This window comes from Rattus norvegicus, chromosome 2 (assembly GCF_036323735.1).
Source record: "Rattus norvegicus strain BN/NHsdMcwi chromosome 2, GRCr8, whole genome shotgun sequence".
Taxonomy (NCBI): domain Eukaryota; kingdom Metazoa; phylum Chordata; class Mammalia; order Rodentia; family Muridae; genus Rattus; species Rattus norvegicus.
Genome location: NC_086020.1, coordinates 203786007 through 203807078, shown reverse-complemented (window position 1 = coordinate 203807078; position 21072 = coordinate 203786007). Strand labels below are relative to the sequence as shown.

At 37.0% G+C, this 21072-nt stretch overlaps 1 pseudogene; it reads left to right on the top strand.

The window, feature by feature from the left end:
• The window catches only part of Amy2a3-ps1 (amylase 2a3, pseudogene1), a 34066-nt pseudogene extending 14177 nt beyond the window's left edge, over positions 1 to 19889 (top strand).
• The last annotated feature ends 1183 nt before the right edge of the window (positions 19890 to 21072 follow it).

The following is a 21072-nucleotide window of genomic DNA, read 5'->3' as shown; positions in this document are numbered from 1 at the left end:
ATATTCTCATTTGGCATTTTTTTAAAAAACAAATATTCAAGGTAAGTTTCAACATAATTTAAACAATGTATAGTATAAATACTGAATTCCCCCTACTACCTCTGAATATAACTTATTGTTTTAATCGAATTCAATCAAATGCAGTCTTCAATTTTTCTCTTTGCGACATTTTAATTGTGCTTATGTACTTACACCTGGTCTATGATTTTTATGCAGATCTTTTAATTTGCCTCTTAAAACTTTCATTATTGAACTTTCATTTCCTATACACCTTTCTGATGTTTTTGATCATTAGCTTATCTGTAGATGAGCTCATCTGTAGCCCAAAGCTATAACTGCATTAGTTGCATTGTGTGCATCTGAAATCACCTTCTAATTCAGTAGAGGACACCTTAGCATGAATCATATTTTAGTAGCCGAAAACAAAATATACAAGAAACATAATACATCCCATTTTAAAATTGCTATTGTTGAAAGACCACACAGGCTAGTTGTTTGAAGAACCAGAATTACTTAGAATACTTGGTGTTCTATTATGAACTGTGTGTCTTTATAGAAATTAAAAAGCGTGTTTACTTCTAGACCAGCTTCTTTGTGGCCTCATGCAATACAGGAACTTTTAAAGAAATAATGCCCTCCCCATCCTCCCCCCATTGCCGCCCTCCCCCCAGCAATCTAGTTCACAAGGTGTTCAGTCTTGGCAGGACCAAGGGCTTCCCATTCCACTGGTGCTCTTACTAGGATATTCATTGCTACCTATGAGGTCAGAGTCCAGGGTCAGTCCATGTATAGTCTTTGGGTAGTGGCTTAGTCCCTGGAAGCTCCGGTTGCTTGGCATTGTTGTACATATGGAAGGGAAGGGGAAGGGGTTAGGGAGATGTTGACCTGGAAACCAGGAAAGGGAATTACATCTGAAATGTAAATAAGAAATACCCAATTCAATAAAGATGGCAAAAAAATAATGCTATTGATATTTTCAAAGTTTTCAGAGTTTAATTCCAGCTGAGGAAAAATGTTAAAAAACTGTAGTCATCACAGGAAGTCATTGCAACTGAGCTTCACTATGTTTGTTGTCTTTCCTTGTATGGTAACCATCAGCACCAACTGTTAACTTAACATTTTAAATGATAGCTTTAGTATAGAGAATTCTCTCACCCACAGTGGCCCAGAATTGGTTTGGAATTTTTCTCTGAATATCTGGCTAATTATTGTTCTGGAGTATGTTTTTGACATATTTATTGTTCTATTCATAATTGATCTTTTTTTACTTGAATGGATACAATTTATTTTAAATATTAACTTTTTTTAGGCCTTTGCCAATAACTTTGCAGACTTGTCTTTTTGTTGGGACACACTTTTGTGCTATTTCAGAAGATAATATTGATGCGAATTACACTGTAATTAAAGTCCATGTTGGCAGTGATGGTAAAGCTCGCTTTTCAATTAGTAACTCTGTAGATTACCCATTTAACACAATTTATGCTAATTCAAAATTGTATAGACAGAAAACATTGATGGAGTGTGTTTGTCTATCATATATACCTCAGTTCTTTCTTTTATTTTATTTATATTTTAATATGTACTTTAATATTTTCTTTTATTTCCTTATAATCAGGTGTATAAGTGTGATGCTTGTGTGTGAGCTGTGGCATGTACATAGGATATTTGAGGACAAGCCTGTGTTGTTGCCTTTCTTCTCTATGTTTTTCCATGCACTCTTTTTTTTATATTTGAGGTTACCTTTCAGATTATTTTTTTTTTATTAACTTGAGTATTTCTTATATAAATTTCGAGTGTTATTCCCTTTCCCGGTATCCGGGCAAACATCCCCCTCCCCCCTCCCCTTCCTTATGGGTGTTCCCCTCCCAACCCTCCCCCCATTGCCGCCCTCCCCCCACCAGTCTAGTTCATTGGGGGTTCAGTCTTAGCAGGACCAAGGGCTTCCCCTTCCACTGGTGCTCTTACTAGGATATTCATTGCTACCTATGAGGTCAGAGTCCAGGGTCAGTCCATGTATAGTCTTTAGGTAGTGGCTTAGTCCCTGGAAGCTCTGGTTGCTTAGCATTGTTGTACATATGGGGTCTCGAGCCCCTTCAAGTTCTTCCAGTTCTTTCTCTGATTCCTTCAACGGGGGTCTCTATTCTCAGTTCAGTGGTTTGCTGCTGGCATTCGCCTCTGTATTTGCTGTATTCTGGCTGTGTCTCTCAGGAGCGATCTACATCCGGCTCCTGTCGGTCTGCACTTCTTTGCTTCATCCATCTTGTCTAATTGGGTGGCTGTATATGTATGGGCCACATGTGGGGCAGGCTCTGAATGGGTGTTCCTTCAGTCTCTGTTTTAATCTTTGCCTCTCTCTTCCCTGCCAAGGGTATTCTTGTTCCCCTTTTAAAGAAGGAGTGAAGCATTCACATTTTGATCATCCGTCTTGAATTTCATTTGTTCTAGGCATCTAGGGTAATTCAAGCATTTGGTCTAGTAGCCACTTATCAATGAGTGCATACCATGTGTGTCTTTCTGTGATTGGGTTAGCTCACTCAGGATGATGTTTTCCAGTTCCAACCATTTGCCTACGAATTTCATAAACTCGTTTTTGATAGCTGAGTAATATTCCATTGTGTAGATGTACCACATTTGCTGTATCCATTCCTCTGTTGAAGGGCATCTGGGTTCTTTCCAGCTTCTGGCTATTATAAATAAGGCTGCAATGAACATAGTGGAGCACGTGTCTTTTTTATATGTTGGGGCATCTTTTGGGTATATGCCCAAGAGAGGTATAGCTGGATCCTCAGGCAGTTCAATGTCCAATTTTCTGAGGATCCTCCAGACTGATTTCCAGAATGGTTGTACCAGTTTGCAATCCCACCAACAATGGAGGAGTGTTCCTCTTTCTCCACATCCTCGCCAGCATCTGTTGTCCCCTGAGTTTTTGATCATAGCCATTCTCACTGGTGTGAGGTGAAATCTCAGGGTTGTTTTGATTTGCATTTCCCTTATGACTAAAGATGTTGAACATTTCTTTAGGTGTTTCTCGGCCATTTGGCATTCCTCAGCTGATTGCAATCAGTCTTTTACTTCTAGACCAGCCTTACACAGGAAGCACTTTTATCTGCTATCCAGTGTTGTCAGCACAAATATGCCTTAATTATTAGAATTTCTTTCCTTTTATTAAAATACATAAAATCAGTGTGAATAAATGGAAAATCACATAAAGCTTACATGCAATTATTAGGTAGATACATTCAAATTTTACTATGTATTAAGGAAAAACCTTTCAACTATTATTAGCTTGAAAATTCATAGAATTCTGAATGGCATCCTGGAAAATATTTTGTTTTACTATTAGCATCGTTTCCTCCACGTACTCCTTTATTTTAGAGTTCATGGCTTAATTAAAAATTTTGTTGCATAATGTCATAAAACATGCATGTGCCTGTTTGCACATAGATAATGTACATTAGTTATACATTATAACCGTTTGATTCTCTCTTATCTTCTTCCTTTCATCTTGCCTATCCTTTTCTTAATACCTTCACACTCCAGACACATACATATATTCAAATATTTTTATAAAACAGGACACTTAAGTAGATTGCTTCTGTGAAAGTGGGTGGGAAGTTTTTTTTATTAGACGAAGAGCAAGGAACCACTGTTCAAATGTCTTAAAAAATGTCTTCCTATTCCCCAGTGTGATGACTATTTTGGTTGTCAACTTGATGACATTTGAAATTAAGTAAAACCCAAGAGTCTGTATACACCTGTGTTGGATGTTTTTATTATTGTTAAAATTATTTGAAGTGGGAAGATGCATCTTTAATCTGCATATTTTGAGGTGTCAAGATTCACCTTTCTCTAGGCCATATATTCTGGTGTCAGGCTATATAAAGGTCATGGAAGAAGGGTGCTTTTGCTTCTTACTTGTTTGTTCATCTCTTGCTTGCCTGATCAATTCTTCACTGGGTGTAGAGCCTACTTCTTAGCAATTCTGAAATAGACATAAGAATGGGACATGCAAATCAAAACAACCCTGAGATTTCACCTCACACCAGTGCGATTGGCTAAGATCAAAAACTCAGGTGACAGCAGATGCTGGCGAGGATGTGGAGAAAGAGGAACACTCCTCCATTGTTGGTGGGATTGCAGACTGGTAAAACCATTCTGGAAATCAGTCTGGAGGTTCCTCAGAAAATTGGACATTGAACTGCCTGAGGATCCAGCTCTACCTCTCTTGGGCATATACCCAAAAGATGCCTCAACATATAAAAGAGACACGTGCTCCACTATGTTCATCGCAGCCTTATTTATAATAGCCAGAAGCTGGAAAGAACCCAGATGCCCTTCAACAGAGGAATGGATACAGAAAATGTGGTACATCTACACAATGGAATATTACTCAGCTATCAAAAACAACGAGTTTATGAAATTCGTAGGCAAATGGTTGGAACTGGAAAATATCATCCTGAGTGAGCTAACCCAATCACAGAAAGACATACATGGTATGCACTCATTGATAAGTGGCTATTAGCCCAAATGCTTGAATTACCCTAGATCCCTAGAACAAACGAAACTCAAGACGGATGATCAAAATGTGAATGCTTCACTCCTTCTTTAAATGAGGAAAAAGAATACCCTTGGCAGGGAAGGGAGAGGCAAAGATTAAAACAGAGACTGAAGGAACACCCATTCAGAGCCTGCCCCACATGTGGCCCATACATATACAGCCACCCAATTAGACAAGATGGATGAAGCAAAGAAGTGCAGACCGACAGGAGCCGGATGTAGATCGCTCCTAAGAGACACAGCCAGAATACAGCAAATATAGAGGCGAATGCCAGCAGCAAACCACTGAACTGAGAATAGGTCCCCTATTGAAGGAATCAGAGAAAGAACTGGAAGAGCTTGAAGGGGCTCGAGACCCCAAAAGTACAACAATGCCAAGCAACCAGAGCTTCCAGGGACTAAGCCACTACCTAAAGACTATACATGGACTGACCCTGGACTCTGACCCCATAGGTAGCAATGAATATCCTAGTAAGAGCACCAGTGGAAGGGGAAGCCCTGGGTCCTGCTAAGACTGAACCCCCAGTGAACTAGTCTATGGGGGGAGGGCGGCAATGGGGGGAGGGTTGGGAGGGGAACACCCATAAGGAAGGGGAGGGGGGAGGGGGATGTTTGCCCGGAAACCGGGAAAGGGAATAACACTCGAAATGTATATAAGAAATACTCAAGTTAATAAAAAAAAATTGCTATTTCAAAAAAAAAAAAAAAAGAATGGGACAACACTGTCATGAACTGAACAACTACAGGATTTATAGACTTGCCCTTCATAGACAGCCATTATTAGAATAGCTGGAAAACAGACAATAAACTGCTCTAGTCCCTGTTCTATACAGATAGACTCATAATATTTATATATCTCTACAGAACCCTGAATAATGTACCAGCAATAATGAACATCTAATAATAATAAGCTAATAAATCTTCAGGAAGACATTGGGCCTTTTAGAAGATCCTGTTTGACTCATACTCTTTATCTTCCTAGTGACTCTTGAAAACAAACATTAATACATTAGTGTTGTGAGTGCATGTTTGAAACAGACCCAGATAAGTGGACTTCAAAGTACTCCTTCCCATTCTCAGGATCTTTCAGTCTATATATCATCAATTCCTTTATATTCTCTAATAAATTAAAGGGCTTCTAGAGATGTTCCTTATAGGAATGAGTAAACAGTAATCACTTATTTTTATTAGTTTTATCAGATGACTTTCTGTATTAACTGTCACCAACAACAAATACAAGATTCACTGACCAAGGCTAATAGAGTTAAAGATACTTACAAGTCAACTTTGTGCTTCCCATATATTTTTGGATAGGTGGTCTTCCATTGGAGGATTGTAGACTTATCCAGGGTAATATTGATTTAAAAACAAAAAAAACCACTTTATTCCCAAGCATGTATTATTTGACAAGTTTCCTTAAATAGTACATGTAGAAACAGTAAGAAGGCAAATGGATTCTGTGTGCAATTGACAAAACAATAGTAGCGCAGTGTAACCTATATATTTTAATTTTCTTAGCCATGGTTGAAGGTTCACTCAAAATAATTTTAAAATTCAATTACAAAAGTATTAGTAACTTCCTTTATAATCATGTCACTATAATTTTTTATTGGATATTTTTATTTACATTTCAAATGTTATTCCCTTTCCAGGTTTCCAGTCCATAAACCTCCTATCCCATCCCCTCCTCCTTTTTTTAAATAAGGGTGTTCCCCTCCCCTACCACTCTCCATTCCCCCTTCCCACACTGGCATTACCTTGCACTGGGAGGTTTTCAGCCTTGGTAGGACCAAGGGCTTCTTCTTCTCATGTGCCCAACAAGACCATCCTCTGCTATATATGTATCAGGAGCCATTGGTCTGTCCATGTATAGTCTTTGGGTAATGGTTTAGTTTCTAGGAACTCTGGTTGGTTGGTTTTGTTGTTCTTTTGGGTTTGCAAACCCCTTCAGCTGCTTCAATCCTTTCTCTAACTCCTTCAATGGGGACACATTCTCAGTTCAATGGTTTGCTGCTAGCATTTGCCTCTGTATTTGTCACTCTCTGGCTAAGCTGCTCAGGAGATAGCTATATCAGTCTCCTGTCAGCATGCACTTCTTGACATCAGCAATATTGTCTGGGTTTGGTGGTTGTATATATATGAGCTCGATCCACAGGTGGGGCAGTCTCTGTATGGCCTTTCCTTCAGTCTCTGCTCCAAACTTGTCTCCATATTTCCTCGTATGAATACTTTTGTTCCCCCTTTTAAGAGGACTGAAGTATCCGCACTTTGGTTGTTCTTCTTCTTGAGCTTCATATCGTCTGTGGACTGCATTTTAAATTAATAATTTTTTAAATTAACATGCAATTACACAATTTACTCTAGTCCTTTTCTTTATTACTTCCTCTTGAAGTAAAGGCCTGTTAAATTTTTGTATAAAAATATACATATATCAACACATATACATACACAAATATTATCTACTTATCATTATCATCACATATGCATATATGCATAAATACATCTTGCTCAGTTTATATAAGGTTATTTATATGCTCATGATTTCAGGGCTAGCCGCTTGGTACTGGATCACCAATTACTTTGCTGAACTGTTGGGATGTTTATTTCTTATGCTTTCAACATTCTTTAAATGCTGAATGTTTTTACTTAGGATTGAATCCCCTAGATGTCCCCCTTCCATGTTAGAATATCTGTTCCTATTGTGTTTCTTCAATTATTGTTTAAGATTCCAAACTATGAGTGATCACGAGTAAAATTTCTCAGTAATTTCTAGGGTACAATCTCACAGCAGATTGTTTAGGTCTCTAGCAATAACACTCATTTAAGCCACTCTTCCATAACAGTATTTGGCTTGAAGGCAGAAGTTATGTTGTCAACATATCAATTGGTGTAGGCCACCATACAGTCTTTATTTTCTGCATTTAGACCAGTGTACTTTTCTGTGATGGTTTCTTCTGTTGTAAAGAGAAATTTCATCCAAAAGAGATTAAAATGTTCATTGATCTGGGGGCATAAAAATGAATATTTGTGATGCAGTAAGAAATTGTGTTGCTCTAATAAACTGGTGGTAATAGTTTCTCTAAGATCGTTGACATCATGCTTCTTGAATAAGAAGGAAGAAAAAAATACTTGTAAGAGGAAAAATGGAAAAATAAACTTTGGAGGAAAATGTGGAGTAGAGACTGAATGAAAGGCCATCTAGAGCCTGCTCTACCTGGGGATCCATTTACTATAAAGCTACCCAACCCAGACAATAGTGTAGATGCCAAGAAGTGCGTGCTGACAAGAGCATGATACAGTTGTCTTCTGAGAGACTTTGCCAGTGCCTGAAAAAATACAGAGGAAGTTGCCTGAAACCAAGCATTGAACCGAGAACATCGTCCCCAATTGAGAGAAAGGACTGAAGAAGCTGAAGGAGTTTGCAACCCAATAAGAACAACAATATCAACCAACCAAACCCCCCTTCTAAGAAGGACTGAAGCATCCAAACTTTGGTCTTCTTTCTTCTTGACTTTCATGTGGTTTCTAAATTGTATCTTGAGTATTCTGACCTTTTGGGCTAATAATACCCACTTATATGTGTGTTCTTTTTTGATTGGGTTACTCACTCAGGATGATATTTTCTGGTTCCATCCATTTGCCTAAGAATTTCATGAAGTCATTGTTTTAATAGCTGAGTAGTACTCCATTGTGTAGATATACCACATTTTCTGTATCCATTCCTCTTTTGAAGGACATCTGAGCTCTTCCTAGTTTCTGACTATAGTAAATAAGGCTGCTATGAACATAATGGGACATGTGTCCATGTTATATGTTATTATCTTCTGGGTATAAGCCCAGGAGTGGTATAGCTGGGTCCTCAGGAAGTATTATGTCCAATTTTCTGAAGAATCACCAGACAGCTTTCCAGATTGTACCGGCTTGCAATCCCACCAACAATGGAGAAGTGTTCCTTATTCTCCACATCCTTGCCAGCACCTGCTGTTACCTGAGTTTTTGATCTTAGCCATTATGAGAGGTGTGAGGTGGAATTTCAGGGTTGTTTTGATTTGCAATTCCCAGAGGACTATCAGAATGATATTCTTCAGTTGGCAATTCATTGTTCAGCTCTGTACCCCCATTTTAATAAGATTATTTGATTCTATGGAGTCTAACTTGTCAAATTCTTTGTATATATTGGATATTAGCCCTGTATCAGATATAAGATTGGTAAAGATCTTTTCCCAATCTGTTGGTTGCCATTTTGTCCTATTCACAGTGTCCTTTGCCTTACAGAAGTTTTGCAGTATTCTGAGGTTCCATTTGCTGATTACTGATCTTAGAGCATAAGCCAGTGGTGTTATGTACAGGAAAATTTCCCCTGTACCCATGTTTGAGGCCATTCCCCACTTTCTCTTCTGTTAGGTTCAGTATATCTGGTTTGATATGGAGGTCAATAATCTACTTGGACTTGAGCTTTGTACAAGGTGAAAAGAATTGATCAATTTCCATTCTTCTATATGCTGACCACCAGTGGGACCAGCATCATTTGTTGAAAATACTGTCTTTTTTCCATTGAATGATTTTAATTTGTCAAAGGTCAAGTGACCATAGGTATGTGGGTTTATTTCTGGGCCTCCAATTCTATTCCTTTAATCTACCTGCCTGTCTCTGTACCAATGCCATATAGCTTTTATCACTATTGCTCTGTAATAGTGCCAAAGGTTAGGGATGATGATTCTCCCAGAATTTCTTTTGTTGTTGAGAATAGTTTTCACTATCCTGGGTTTTTTGTTATTGCAAGTGAGTTTAAGAATTGTACCCTATGAAAAATTGAGTTGGAATTTTGATGGGGATTGCATTGGATCTATAGATTGCTTTCAGCAAGGTACCTATTTTTACTAAATTAATCCTGCCAATCCATGAGCATGGGAAGTCTTTCCATCTTCTGAGAGATTCTTCAATTTCTTTCTTCAGAAACTTGAAGTTCTTGTCATACAGATTTTTCACTTGCTTGGTTGGAGTCAAACCAAGGCATGTTATATTATTTTTGACTATTGTGAAGGGTGCTGTTTCCCTTATTTCTCTCTCAGCCATTCTATCCTTTTGATCCAGAAAGGCTACTGATTGTTTGAGTTAATTTTATATCCAGCCACTTTGCTGAAGTTGTTTATCAGGGTTAGCAGTTCTATGGTGGAATTTTTGGGTCACTTAAGTGTTCTAACATATCATCTGCAAATAGAGATATTTTCACTTCTTCCTTTCCAATTTGTATCACTTTGACCCATTTTTGTTGTCTAATTACTCTGGCTAGGATTTCAAGCACTATATTGAATAGGTAAGAAGAGTGTGGGCAGCTTTGTCTAGTCCCTGATTTTAGTGAGATTGCTTCAAGTTTCTCTCCATTTAGTTTGATGTTGGCTGCTGGTTTGCTCTATATTTTTTTTTACTATGTTTAGGTATGGGATTTGAATTCCTGATCTTTCCAAGACTTTTACCATGAAGTGGTGTCGAATTTTGTTAAATGCTTTCTCAGCATATAATGAGATGATCATGATTTTTTTTGAGTTTGTTTAAATAATGTATTATGTTGATGGATTTCCACATATTGAACCTATTCCTACATTTCTAGGCCAAAGCCTACTAGATCTTTAGAATGATCATTTTGATGTGTTCTTAGATTTGGTTTGTGAGAAATTTATTGAGTTCTTTGAATCAATGTTCATAAGAGAAATTGGTCTGAATTTCTATTTCTTTGTTGGGTTTTGTGCGCTTTAGGTATAAGCATAATTGTGGCTTCATAGAACAAATTGGGTAATTTTAATTCTGTTTTTATTTTGTGAAAAATTTGAAGAGTTTTGATATTAGGTCTTCTTTGAAGGTCCAATAGAATTCTGCACTAAAGCCATCTGGTCCTGGGCGTTTTTTGTTTTTGTTTTTGTTTTTGTTTTTGTTTTGTTTTTTGTTTTTGATTCAGAGACTTTAAAAGACTGTGTCTATTTCTTAAGTTATTATGGGACTGTTTAGATTGATTATCTGATCCTGATTTAAATTTGGTACCTGGTATCTGTCTAGAAAATTGTCCATTTCCTCTAGATTTTCCTGTTTTGTTGAATATAGGCTTTTGTAATGGAGCTGATGATTTTTTGAATTTTCTTAGTTTTTGTTGTTATGTCTCCCTTTTCATTTTTGATTTTGTTAATTTGGATACTTCTGTCTCTGTGCCCTCTGGTTAGTCTGGTTAAGGGTTTATTATCTTGTTTATTTTCTTAATGAACCAAGTCCTGATTTTGTTGATTACTACATCGTTCTTTTTGTTTCTAGTTCGTTGATTTCAGTCCTGACTTAGATATTTTCCTGCTGTCTAACCCTCTTGGATGTGTTTGCTTCTTTTCGTTCTGAAGCTTTTAGGTGTTCTGTCAAGCTAGTGTATGCTCTCTCCAGTTTCTTTTTGGAGGTGCTCAGAGCTATGATTTTTCCTCTTAGCACTGTTTTCATTGTGTTCCATAAGTTTGGGTATAATGTGCCTTCACTTTCATTAAATTCTAAAATATTTTTCTTTTCTTTCTTTATTTCTTCCTTGACCAAGTTATCATGGAGTAGAACATTTGTCAGCTTCTATGTATATGTGGGCTTTCTGTCTTTTTTGTAGTTATTGAAGACCAGGCTTAGTTTGTGTTGATCTGATAAGATGTGTCATATTATTTCAGTCTTCTTGTATTTGTTGAGACTTTTTTTTTAAGATTTTATTTATTTTATGCATATGAATACACTGTACCTGTCTTCAGACACACCAGAAAAGGGCATTGGATCCCTGTTAAAGATGGTTGTGAGCCACCATGTGGTTGCTGGGAATTGAATTCAGGACCTCTGGAAGAGCAGTCAGTGCTCTTAACCACTGAGCCATCTCTCCAGCCGGAGACCTGTTTTATGACCAAATACATGGTCAATTTTGGAGAAGGTAGCATGAGGTGCTGAGAAGAAGGCATATTTTTTTGTTTTAGGATGAAATGTTCTATAGATACCTGATAAATCAATTTGATTCGTAACTTCTGTTAGTGTCACTGTGTCTCTGTTTAGTTTTTGTTTTCATTATTTGTTCATGGATGAGAATGAAGTGTTGAAATCTCCCACTATTATTGTGTGAAGTGCAATGTGTCCTTTGAGATTTAGTAAACTTTCTTTTATGAATGCGGTTGCCCTTGTATTTGGAACATAAAAAATCAGAATTGAGAGTTCATCTTGGTGAATTTTTTCCTTTGATGAGCATGAAGTATCTCTCCTTGTCCTTTCTGATAATTTTTGGTTGAAATTTGATTTCATTCAATATTAAAATGACTACTCCATCTTGTTTTTTTGGATCATTTGCTTGGAAAACTTTTTTCCAGCTTTTTACTCTGAGGAAGTGTCTGTCTTTGCCACTGAGGTGTGTTTATGCAGCAAAATGCTGGATAGTGTTTATATTTCAACTCTGTTAGTATATGTCTCTTTATTGGGGAACTGAGTCCATTGATGTTGAGAGAATATAGGCACCAATGATTGTTATTTCCTATTATTTTTGTCTTTAGAGGTTGAATTATGTTTGTATGGCTTTCTTCTTTTGGGTTCGGTGAAAGAAGATTATTTCCTTGCTGTTTCTAGGGTGTAGTTTCCCTCCTTTTGTTGGAGTTTTCCATCTATTATCCTTTGGAAGGCTGGATTTGTTGAAAGATATTGTGTAAATTTGGATTTGTCATGGAATATTTTGGTTCCATCTATGTTAATTGTGAGTTTTGCTAGATATAGTAGCCTGGATTGGCATTTGTGTTCTCCTAATGTCTATATGACATCTGCCAAGGATCTTCTGGCTTTCATAGTTTCTGGTGAGAAGTCTGGTCTAATTCTGATAGGTCTACCTTTATATGTTACTTGACCTTTCCCCCCTTACTGCTTTTAATATTCTTTCTTTGTTTTGTGCATTTGGTGTTTTGACTATTATGTGACATGATGGATTCCTTTTCTTTTCCTTTTTTTTCTTTTTTTCTTTTTTTTTTTTTGCAATCAGCAAGGGTTTATTGTCAGGATACACAGGTACCTGCGGACGTCTACACAGGTACATGCGGGCGTCTCAGTCAGCTCGGAAGGACTGGCGCGCCCAGTAGAACCAGGGACGGGTTTTTATAGGGTTCTGGGGAGTAGAAGCAGGCATACAGAAGCAGATACATAGTTACAGGTACTTGATTGGTGGATTCAAATGAGGCACAGATGTATGGTTACACCCAATTGGCTATATCGACATATTCAAATGAGGTTACAACATAGCAAAAGAGTACGTGCAGTCTGGGGCGTCCGGAATGTCAGCGGCTAGGGGCTTAGATAGATTCCTTTTCTGGTCCAATCTATTTAGAGTTCTGTAGATTTCTTGTAGGTTTATGGGCATCTCTTTCTTTAGGTTAAGAAAGTTTTCTTCTATAATTTTGCTGAAGATATTGACTGGCCCTTTAAGTTGGCAATCATTGCTCTCTTCCCTACCTATTATCCTTAGGTTTGATCTTCTCATTGTGCCCTGGATTTTCTGGATGTTTTGGGTTAGGAGCTTTTTGCATTTTGTATTTTCTTTGACTATTTTGATAATGTTTTCTATGGTATCTTCTGCACATGGGTTTTGCTTTTCTATCTCTTGTATTCCATTATTTTTATGCTTTTATCTATGACTCCTCACTTTTTTTTTTTGTAGATTTTCTATCTCCACAGCTGTCTCTGGTTGTGATTTCTTTGCTGTTTCTATTTCCATTGTTAGATCATGGATGGTTTTGTTCAATTCCTTCATCTATTCGATTATGATTTCCTGCAACTCTTTAAGGGATTTTTGTGTTTCTCTTTAAGGTCTTCTACCTGTTTATCTGGGTTGTCCTGTATTTCTTTAAGGGAGTTATTTATGTCCTTCCTAAAGTCCTCTAGCATCATCATTATGCAATTTTAAGTCAGAATCTTGCTTTTCTGGTTTGTCGTGGTGTCCAGGACTTGTTGTTGTAGGAAAATTGGGCTCTGATGATGCCAAGTAGCCTTAGTTTCTATGGCTTAGATTCTTGTACCTTCCTCTCGCCATCTTTTTAGCTGGTCTTGCTGTCTCTGACAGTGACTTAACCCTCCTGTAAGCCTGTGTGTTGGCACTTCTTGGAGACCAGCTCTTTCCTGGTGGTAACTGAGTACAGAGAGCTATGCACAGTGTTTGATAGTGGAGTTATTTATTTATTTATTTATTTATTTATTTTGAGCGAGTAGATTTTAATTTTTTTCACAAAGATTTGGTAAATTCTCCATCATTCTCATTTTCTTCCTTATATTTTTAATCTTCATCCCCACAAACTTTTTCTCTAGTGATTTATTTCTCTTACCTTCATAACACATGTATTCTAACAATGCTACCGTATAAACTATTCTCAATGTCTTTTTAATGGCCTTGATCTAGCTCTTTGAACTTTCTACACACTCCAAGTTAAACATACAAATCCAAAATTTTGAAACCAGCATCCTCATATGAGAGATCACATGCAACATTTGCCTTTCTTTGCTGGGCTGTGTAATGAAGTATGATACTTTCTAATTTCATCAATCACAACGATAATTTCTCAAAATTTACTTTTCTTTTATAGTTGCATAAAATGCTGTCAAAGACCATCTTTGATATCCAAAAGTTAATCCAAGGCATGCAGCGAAGGATGGCATCAGCTATTGGGGTCAGTGCTGAAAGCAGCTGACAGGGCCATTGCTAAGACGATCTGCTGCCTCTGGCAGTCATTGATTATAGAAATTACTCAGCCAACTTTTTGCTAAGACAACAAAGCTTGATTCACTGGACTAGTACTCCAGGTAGCCAGTGAAAAACTCAAACTCTTTTAACTCTCATGGTTGGCAAGGAAAAAAAGGAAAGATGCTGGAGGCCTGCTCTGGCTGGGGAACTAAGGGGCTGAGGTGGAACACAGCAGTGGACAAAAGCTAAAGACTCATGATCCCCAGCCTTGTAATCTTTCTATTTGTTCTTTAATAAGTGCTGGTTTCTTTCTTTGTAATTCTCTCCTCTTAAATGTTTTGTGTTAATAATACTGGTTTCTTTTCTCTCTCATTCAAGGACCTTTTACAGGCAAGGTGAGGGGAATTGACCTTATCAACTCTTTGAGAACACTAGAGAAAAGAAAGAAACATAATTAAAATCTTTTACATGGCAATACGTACACACACACACACACACACACACACACACACACACACACAAACACACAAACACACACACAGTGGATATGTGGTTTTAGATGTGGTGTTTATAATCTTCCATCATGTTTTTTTCTTCTTTTCTCAGTAGATTATGAAATGAGTAGGTCTAAGTTTTTATGTCATCAAAGGCTGGGAAAATCACAGTATCAACCCATCATATTTTCAGGAATTTCAAATCACAATAGTAGTTGATTCTCAGTGAGTTATGTCCTTAATAAATAAATAAATTATTTTTATAGCTGATTTGTAAAAATGAGCCAAACTTGATGCAATAAATTTAAAGTCAGTTTTCTTATTATTTCAAGCTTTAAAATACTATGTCATTTGCAATAAATTTGTACCAGTTCCATTTTTTGATACATATTTACAAATGTAGTTCTTGCTAGTGAACAATTTGGTGTTTTCCTGCTCACAGGAATTTGTCTTCCAAGTTATTCTTCTTTAATAAGAATTCATTCACAAGTAAAATTAAAACTACAAAACATAATTTTTATCTTAAATTGTGAGTTACACTGAATTTGAACATATAAGGCAGAGTATCTGAGACATTGACAAAAGCGAAATTATTATTTTAATATTGCTTGGTACAGTTTGGATTTTAGTATAAGGTCAAGGCCAACCAGAGCAACTTAGAGAGACCATGTCTCTAAATCAAATATAAAAAGAAGGCTAAAGATAGAACAACTCAGTATAAGAATATTCACATAGCACATATGAGATACTAAATTCAAGTTTTCATATTGGGCAGGAGGTATAAATTAATGGTCAGAGCAATTTTAATACAACCAAAATGAAGAAATTTATACCAAAAATATGGAAGCTGTTTATTTAGAATAAGTATTCAAAATGTACATCTGAGATATCTAGTTTTATTGATTGAAATTATAAGGGAAGGCAGTTACAGTAAACTGTAATGTCACAGCTTCATTATTCAAAATCAAATGATATTCATTGGTTGAATCTCAGTTTATGACATTCATTCCATAAAAAAGTTTCAAAAAACAAAGTAAAAACTGTCAAGGTTATTGTGATAGCTTGTATATACTGAGCCCAGGAAGTGACAATATTAGAAGTTAAGGCCCTATTGCATTAGATATGGCCTTATTAGAGTAGGTATAGTACTTTGGGTTGGGCCTTAAGACCCTTATCCTAGATTCCTGGAAGTCAGTCTTCTACTAGCAGGCTTCAAATGAAGGTGTAGAACTCTCAGCTCTGCCTTCATCATGCTTGCCTGAATGCCTCCATGCTCCTTCCTTGATGCAAGCAAATACCAATTAAATGTTGTCTATATAAGAGATGCTTGGTCATGGTATCTGTGAACAGCAGTAAAACCCTAACTAAGACAGTTTTCATCTGATCTGATGGCATCTATCAGGAGCTATGACATTGGGCTTAAGGGTAAAATTAAACAGATATAGGTGTTGAAATGGGATTCAATGAGAGCATTCAATGAGAACATGACTGATATTCTGAAATTATGTCTACCAATTTCACAATAATCCAAACCAAATCCAAGAACACATCAAAACAACCATACTTCAAGTAGACTTCATGCCAGGGATTCAGGGATGGTTCAATAGCTGGAAATCCATCAACCTAATCCACTATGTAAACAAACTTAAAGAAAATTCCACATGATAATTTTCTTAGATGCTGAGTAAGCACTTGGCAAAATTCAACACCCCTTCATGATAAAAGTCTTGTAAAGATCAGGAATTCAAGGCACATACCAAATATAGTAAAATAAACATAGAGAAAAACAGTAGCCAACATCAAATTAAATGTATAGGAATTTGAAGCAATCCCACTAAAATCAGGGAGTAGACAAGGCTGCCCACTCTCTTCCTACTTATTCAATATAGTATTAGAAGTGCTAGCCAGAACAATCAAACAATGAAAGGAGGTCAAAGGGATACAAATTGGAGAGGAAGAAGTCAAAATATCACTATTTGCAGATATAATAGTATACTGAAGTGTCCCCAAAATTTCCATCACAGAACTCCTACAGCGGATAAACAGCTTCAGCAAAATGACTGGATATAAAATTAACTCAAACAAATCATAGCCTTGATCTACTCAAAATAAACAGGCTGAGAAAGAAATTAGGGAAATGACATCCTTTACAATAGTCACAAAATACCTCGGTGTGACCCGAATCAAGCAAGTGAAAGATCTGTATGACAAGAATTTCAATTCTCTGAAGAAAGAAATTGAAGATCTCAGAAGATGGAAAGACCTCCCATGCTAATGGATTGGCAGAATTAATATAGCAAAAATGGCCATCTTGCTAAAAGCAATCTACAGATTCAATTCGATGCCCATCAGAATTCCAACTCAATTCATCATAGAGTTAAAAAGAGCAATTTTCAAATTCATTTTGTATAACAAAAAACCCAGGTTCGCGAAAACCATCCTCAACAATAAGACAACTTCCTGACCTCAAGCAGTATTACAGAGCAATAAGTGAAAAACACTGCATGGTATTGGGACAGAGATAGGCAGGTGTATAAGTGGAATAGAATGGAAGCCCCAGAAATAAATTCATACTCCTATGGTCACTTGATCTGTGACAAAGGAGCTAAAACCATCCAGTGGAAAAAAGAGCATTTTCAACAAATTGTATTAGTTCAACTGGTGGTCAACAGCATGTAGAAGAATACAAATTGATCCATTCTTATCATCCTGTACAAAGTTCAAGTCCAAGTGGATCAAGGACCTCTATATCAAACCAGAAAGCCTCTATATGAAACTAACAGAAGAGAAAGTGGGAAAGTATCTCAAAAACATGGGCACAAGGGAAAATTTCCTGAACAGAACACTAATGGTTTATGCTCTAAGATTATGAATCGACAAATGGGACCTCATAAAATTGGAAAACTTCTGTAAGGCAAAGAACACTGTCAATAGGACAAATTGGTATCCAACAAATTGGGAAAAGATCTTTACCAATACTACTTCAGATAGAGGGCTAATAACCAATATGTACAATGAACTCAAGAAGTTATACTCCAAAGAATCAAATAACCCTATTAAAAATGGAATACAGAGCTAAATGAAGACATCTCAACAGAGGAATATTGAATAGTCAAGAAGCACTTAAAGAAATGTTCAATATCCTTAGTCATCACTGAAATGCAAATCAAAACAACCCTGAAGTTCCACCTCAAACCTCTCAGTATGGCTAAGACCAAAAACTCAGGTAACAGCATATGCTGACGAGGATATAGAGAAAGAGGAACACTCCTCCATTCTTGGTGGGATTGCAATCTGGTACAACCACTCTGGAAATCAGTCAGGAGGTTCCTCAGAAAATTGGAAATAGTACTACCTGAGGACACAGTTATATCACTCCTGGGCTTATACCCAAAAGATGCTCTAACATATAACAAGGACACATGCTCCACTATGTTCATAGCAGCCTTATTTATTATAGTCAGAAACTAGAAAGAACCCAGATGTCATTTAACAGAAGAATGGATATGGAAAATGTGGTACATTTACACAATAGAGTAGTATTCAGCTATTAAAAACAATGACTTCGTGAAATTCTTAGACAAATGCATGGAATCAGAAAATATCATCCTGAGTGAGATAACCCAATAACAAAAGCACACACATGGTATGCGCTTAGTGATAAGTGGATATTAGCCCCAAATCTGAGAATACCCAAAAATACAATTCAGAGACCACATGAAGCTCAAGAAGGAAGATCAAAGTTTGTATGCTTCAGTCCTTCATAGAAGGAAGAACAAAAATACTCATAGGAGGAAATATGGAGAAAAACACATAGTAGGAAAGTGTGGAGCAGACTGAATGAAAGGCCATCCAGAGACTGCCCCACCTGGAAAACTATCCCTCATGCAGTCACAAAATCCAGTCACTATTGGGGATGCTAAGACGTGCAGGCTAACATAGTTCTGTCCTGAGAGGCTCTGCCAGAGCCTGCCAAATACAGAGGTGGATTCTCATATTCAGCCATTGAACTGAGAATGAGGTCCCCAATGGATGAGTTAGAGAGATGAGTGAGGTCACTGAGGGAGTTGTTAACCCCATTGGAAGAACTACAATGTCAACCAATCAGACACATCAGTGCTCCCAGGGACTAAACTACCAACCAAAGTGTACACGTGGAGGGATCCATGGCTCCAGCTGCATAAAGAGCAGAGGGTTGGGCCTTTCTGGGCATCAGTGGCAGGGTGGCCCTTTGTCCTGTGAAGGCCGGATGCCCCGGTGTAGTGGAATGCCAGGTGGGGAGCGTGGGAGGGAATGGGTGGGTATGTTGGGGAGCACCCTCATGGAGGCAGGAGTTGGGGATTGAGATGGGAGGTTTCTGGAGGGAAAACAAGGAAGGAGGATAACATTTGAAATGTAAATAAAGAAAATCTCCAATAAAATAGAAAAAAGAAATTGAGTTTCCTTTTTCTTTTATTTCTGTATGTATAATAACGAAATGTGAGAGATTATCATCTCACTATTTTTTCAAACCCACCTCAATACTATAATCAGTATTTACTATTGCACATGAATATCTGAGATAGACTAGAAAGAAAAAAGAATTATAGCACATGGGAAGAAAAAATAAGTTTTTCATCTTAGTATGTTGTATTTCTTTTCTGGTGACGAATGCAAAAAAAATTCGATACCGCAAAGAAAGTCAAGGTTGCTCATGAAAATAATGTTTTTGAAAAGACATGTTATCAATGGGAAACTGATTTCGTGTGGAAAAATAATGTATAACCTTGAGTTTCAAGCATTTTCTTCCCATTACTAAAGCTAAACAATACCTCTTCTAAGTCCATTGTACAAATTTGCTTACAAAAGAAAAATATTTCAATGTTATATAAAAGGATGATGAAGTTTATCAATTTTTAGAGTTAGAACTTGAGAGCTATCCCATCAGTGTACAATTATTAATTTGTGTCTGCCATTAGAAATCCATAACTATATTCTCAGGCATGCTTTCATCTTTTATTCAGTGTCATTTATTTTGTTTTAATAAAATTCAGTTGTATATTATATTGACTTACCCTTAAATTCTTTTCTTCAGATCCACAAATCTCACATTTGTCAGTGTGAACATCACTGCAAAGAACGCCTGAGGCTGCTGATGGTGACTTATTGTATTGGCCTGTCTCTATCCCACCAAACTTTCCATTGAAAGTTCCATTTAAGAATCATCTAGAAATTAAATCGTCAATGCATGACAAAACCTTCCAAGATTGTAAGTAACATTAAATTATCTATCTTCTCTGCCATCTGAAATTTTAGGTAGGAGTACAACTCAAATCTGAATGTTAAAGATGTGAACAACAATGCCAAGCAACCAGAGCTTCCAGGGACTAAGCCACTACCTAAAGACTATACATGGACTGACCCTGGACTCTGACCTCATAGGTAGCATTGAATATCCTAGTAAGATCATAAGTGTAAGGGGAAGCCTTGGGTCCTGCTAAGACTGAATGTGATTGTTGGGGGGAGGGTGGCAATGGGGGGAGGATGGGGAGGGGAACACCCATAAAGAAGGAGAGGGGGAGGGATTAGGGGGATGTTGGCCCGTAAACCGGGAAAGGGAATAACACTCGAAATGTAAATAAGAAATACTCAAGTTAAAAAAATAAAATAAAATAAAATAAAAGATATACTGAGTATCTATCTGAAACTGCAATATAACACTGATGCCTTTAAAATTACTTAGCCTTTTATCTATCCTTTTGTAAAGGTTTGAATATGGTATGTCCCCCATAAGCTCATGTGTCTTAATATTGGTTTCTGAATGTTAGTGCTGATTTGGAATGTTGTAACCCATTTAGGATATAAGAATACAGTTATAGGATATAGGTCGGTAGGAGTAGGCCTTCAGTTTTTATAATTCCTCCCTGTTTCAGATCAATTCTGCTGCATACAGTAAATAGATATGAGGACATTAGTAGTACCCAGTATACAGAACAATTTATATACAGCTTTCTTCCACACATGTTTCCAACCATGGTTGATTGTAATGTTCTAGGAGCCCAATTAGCTTCTTGTTAAGTAGGTAGTTACAGTAAAAAGAAAAGGAACATATAAAAATAGAAAAGAAAAGGAACATATACAACATTGTGTTGTCTGCTCTTCTCATGGCAGTGACAAAAGAAATGGCAAAGGCAATTTAAGGAAAGAAGTTATCTTGGCTTCACTGTCCATCATTGTGAGAAGGCATGATGATAAGAGTGTGGGGTAGATGATGATAGCCCATCACCAATCAAGAAGCAGAGAGATACAGAGAAGAGTGCTAATGGTTAA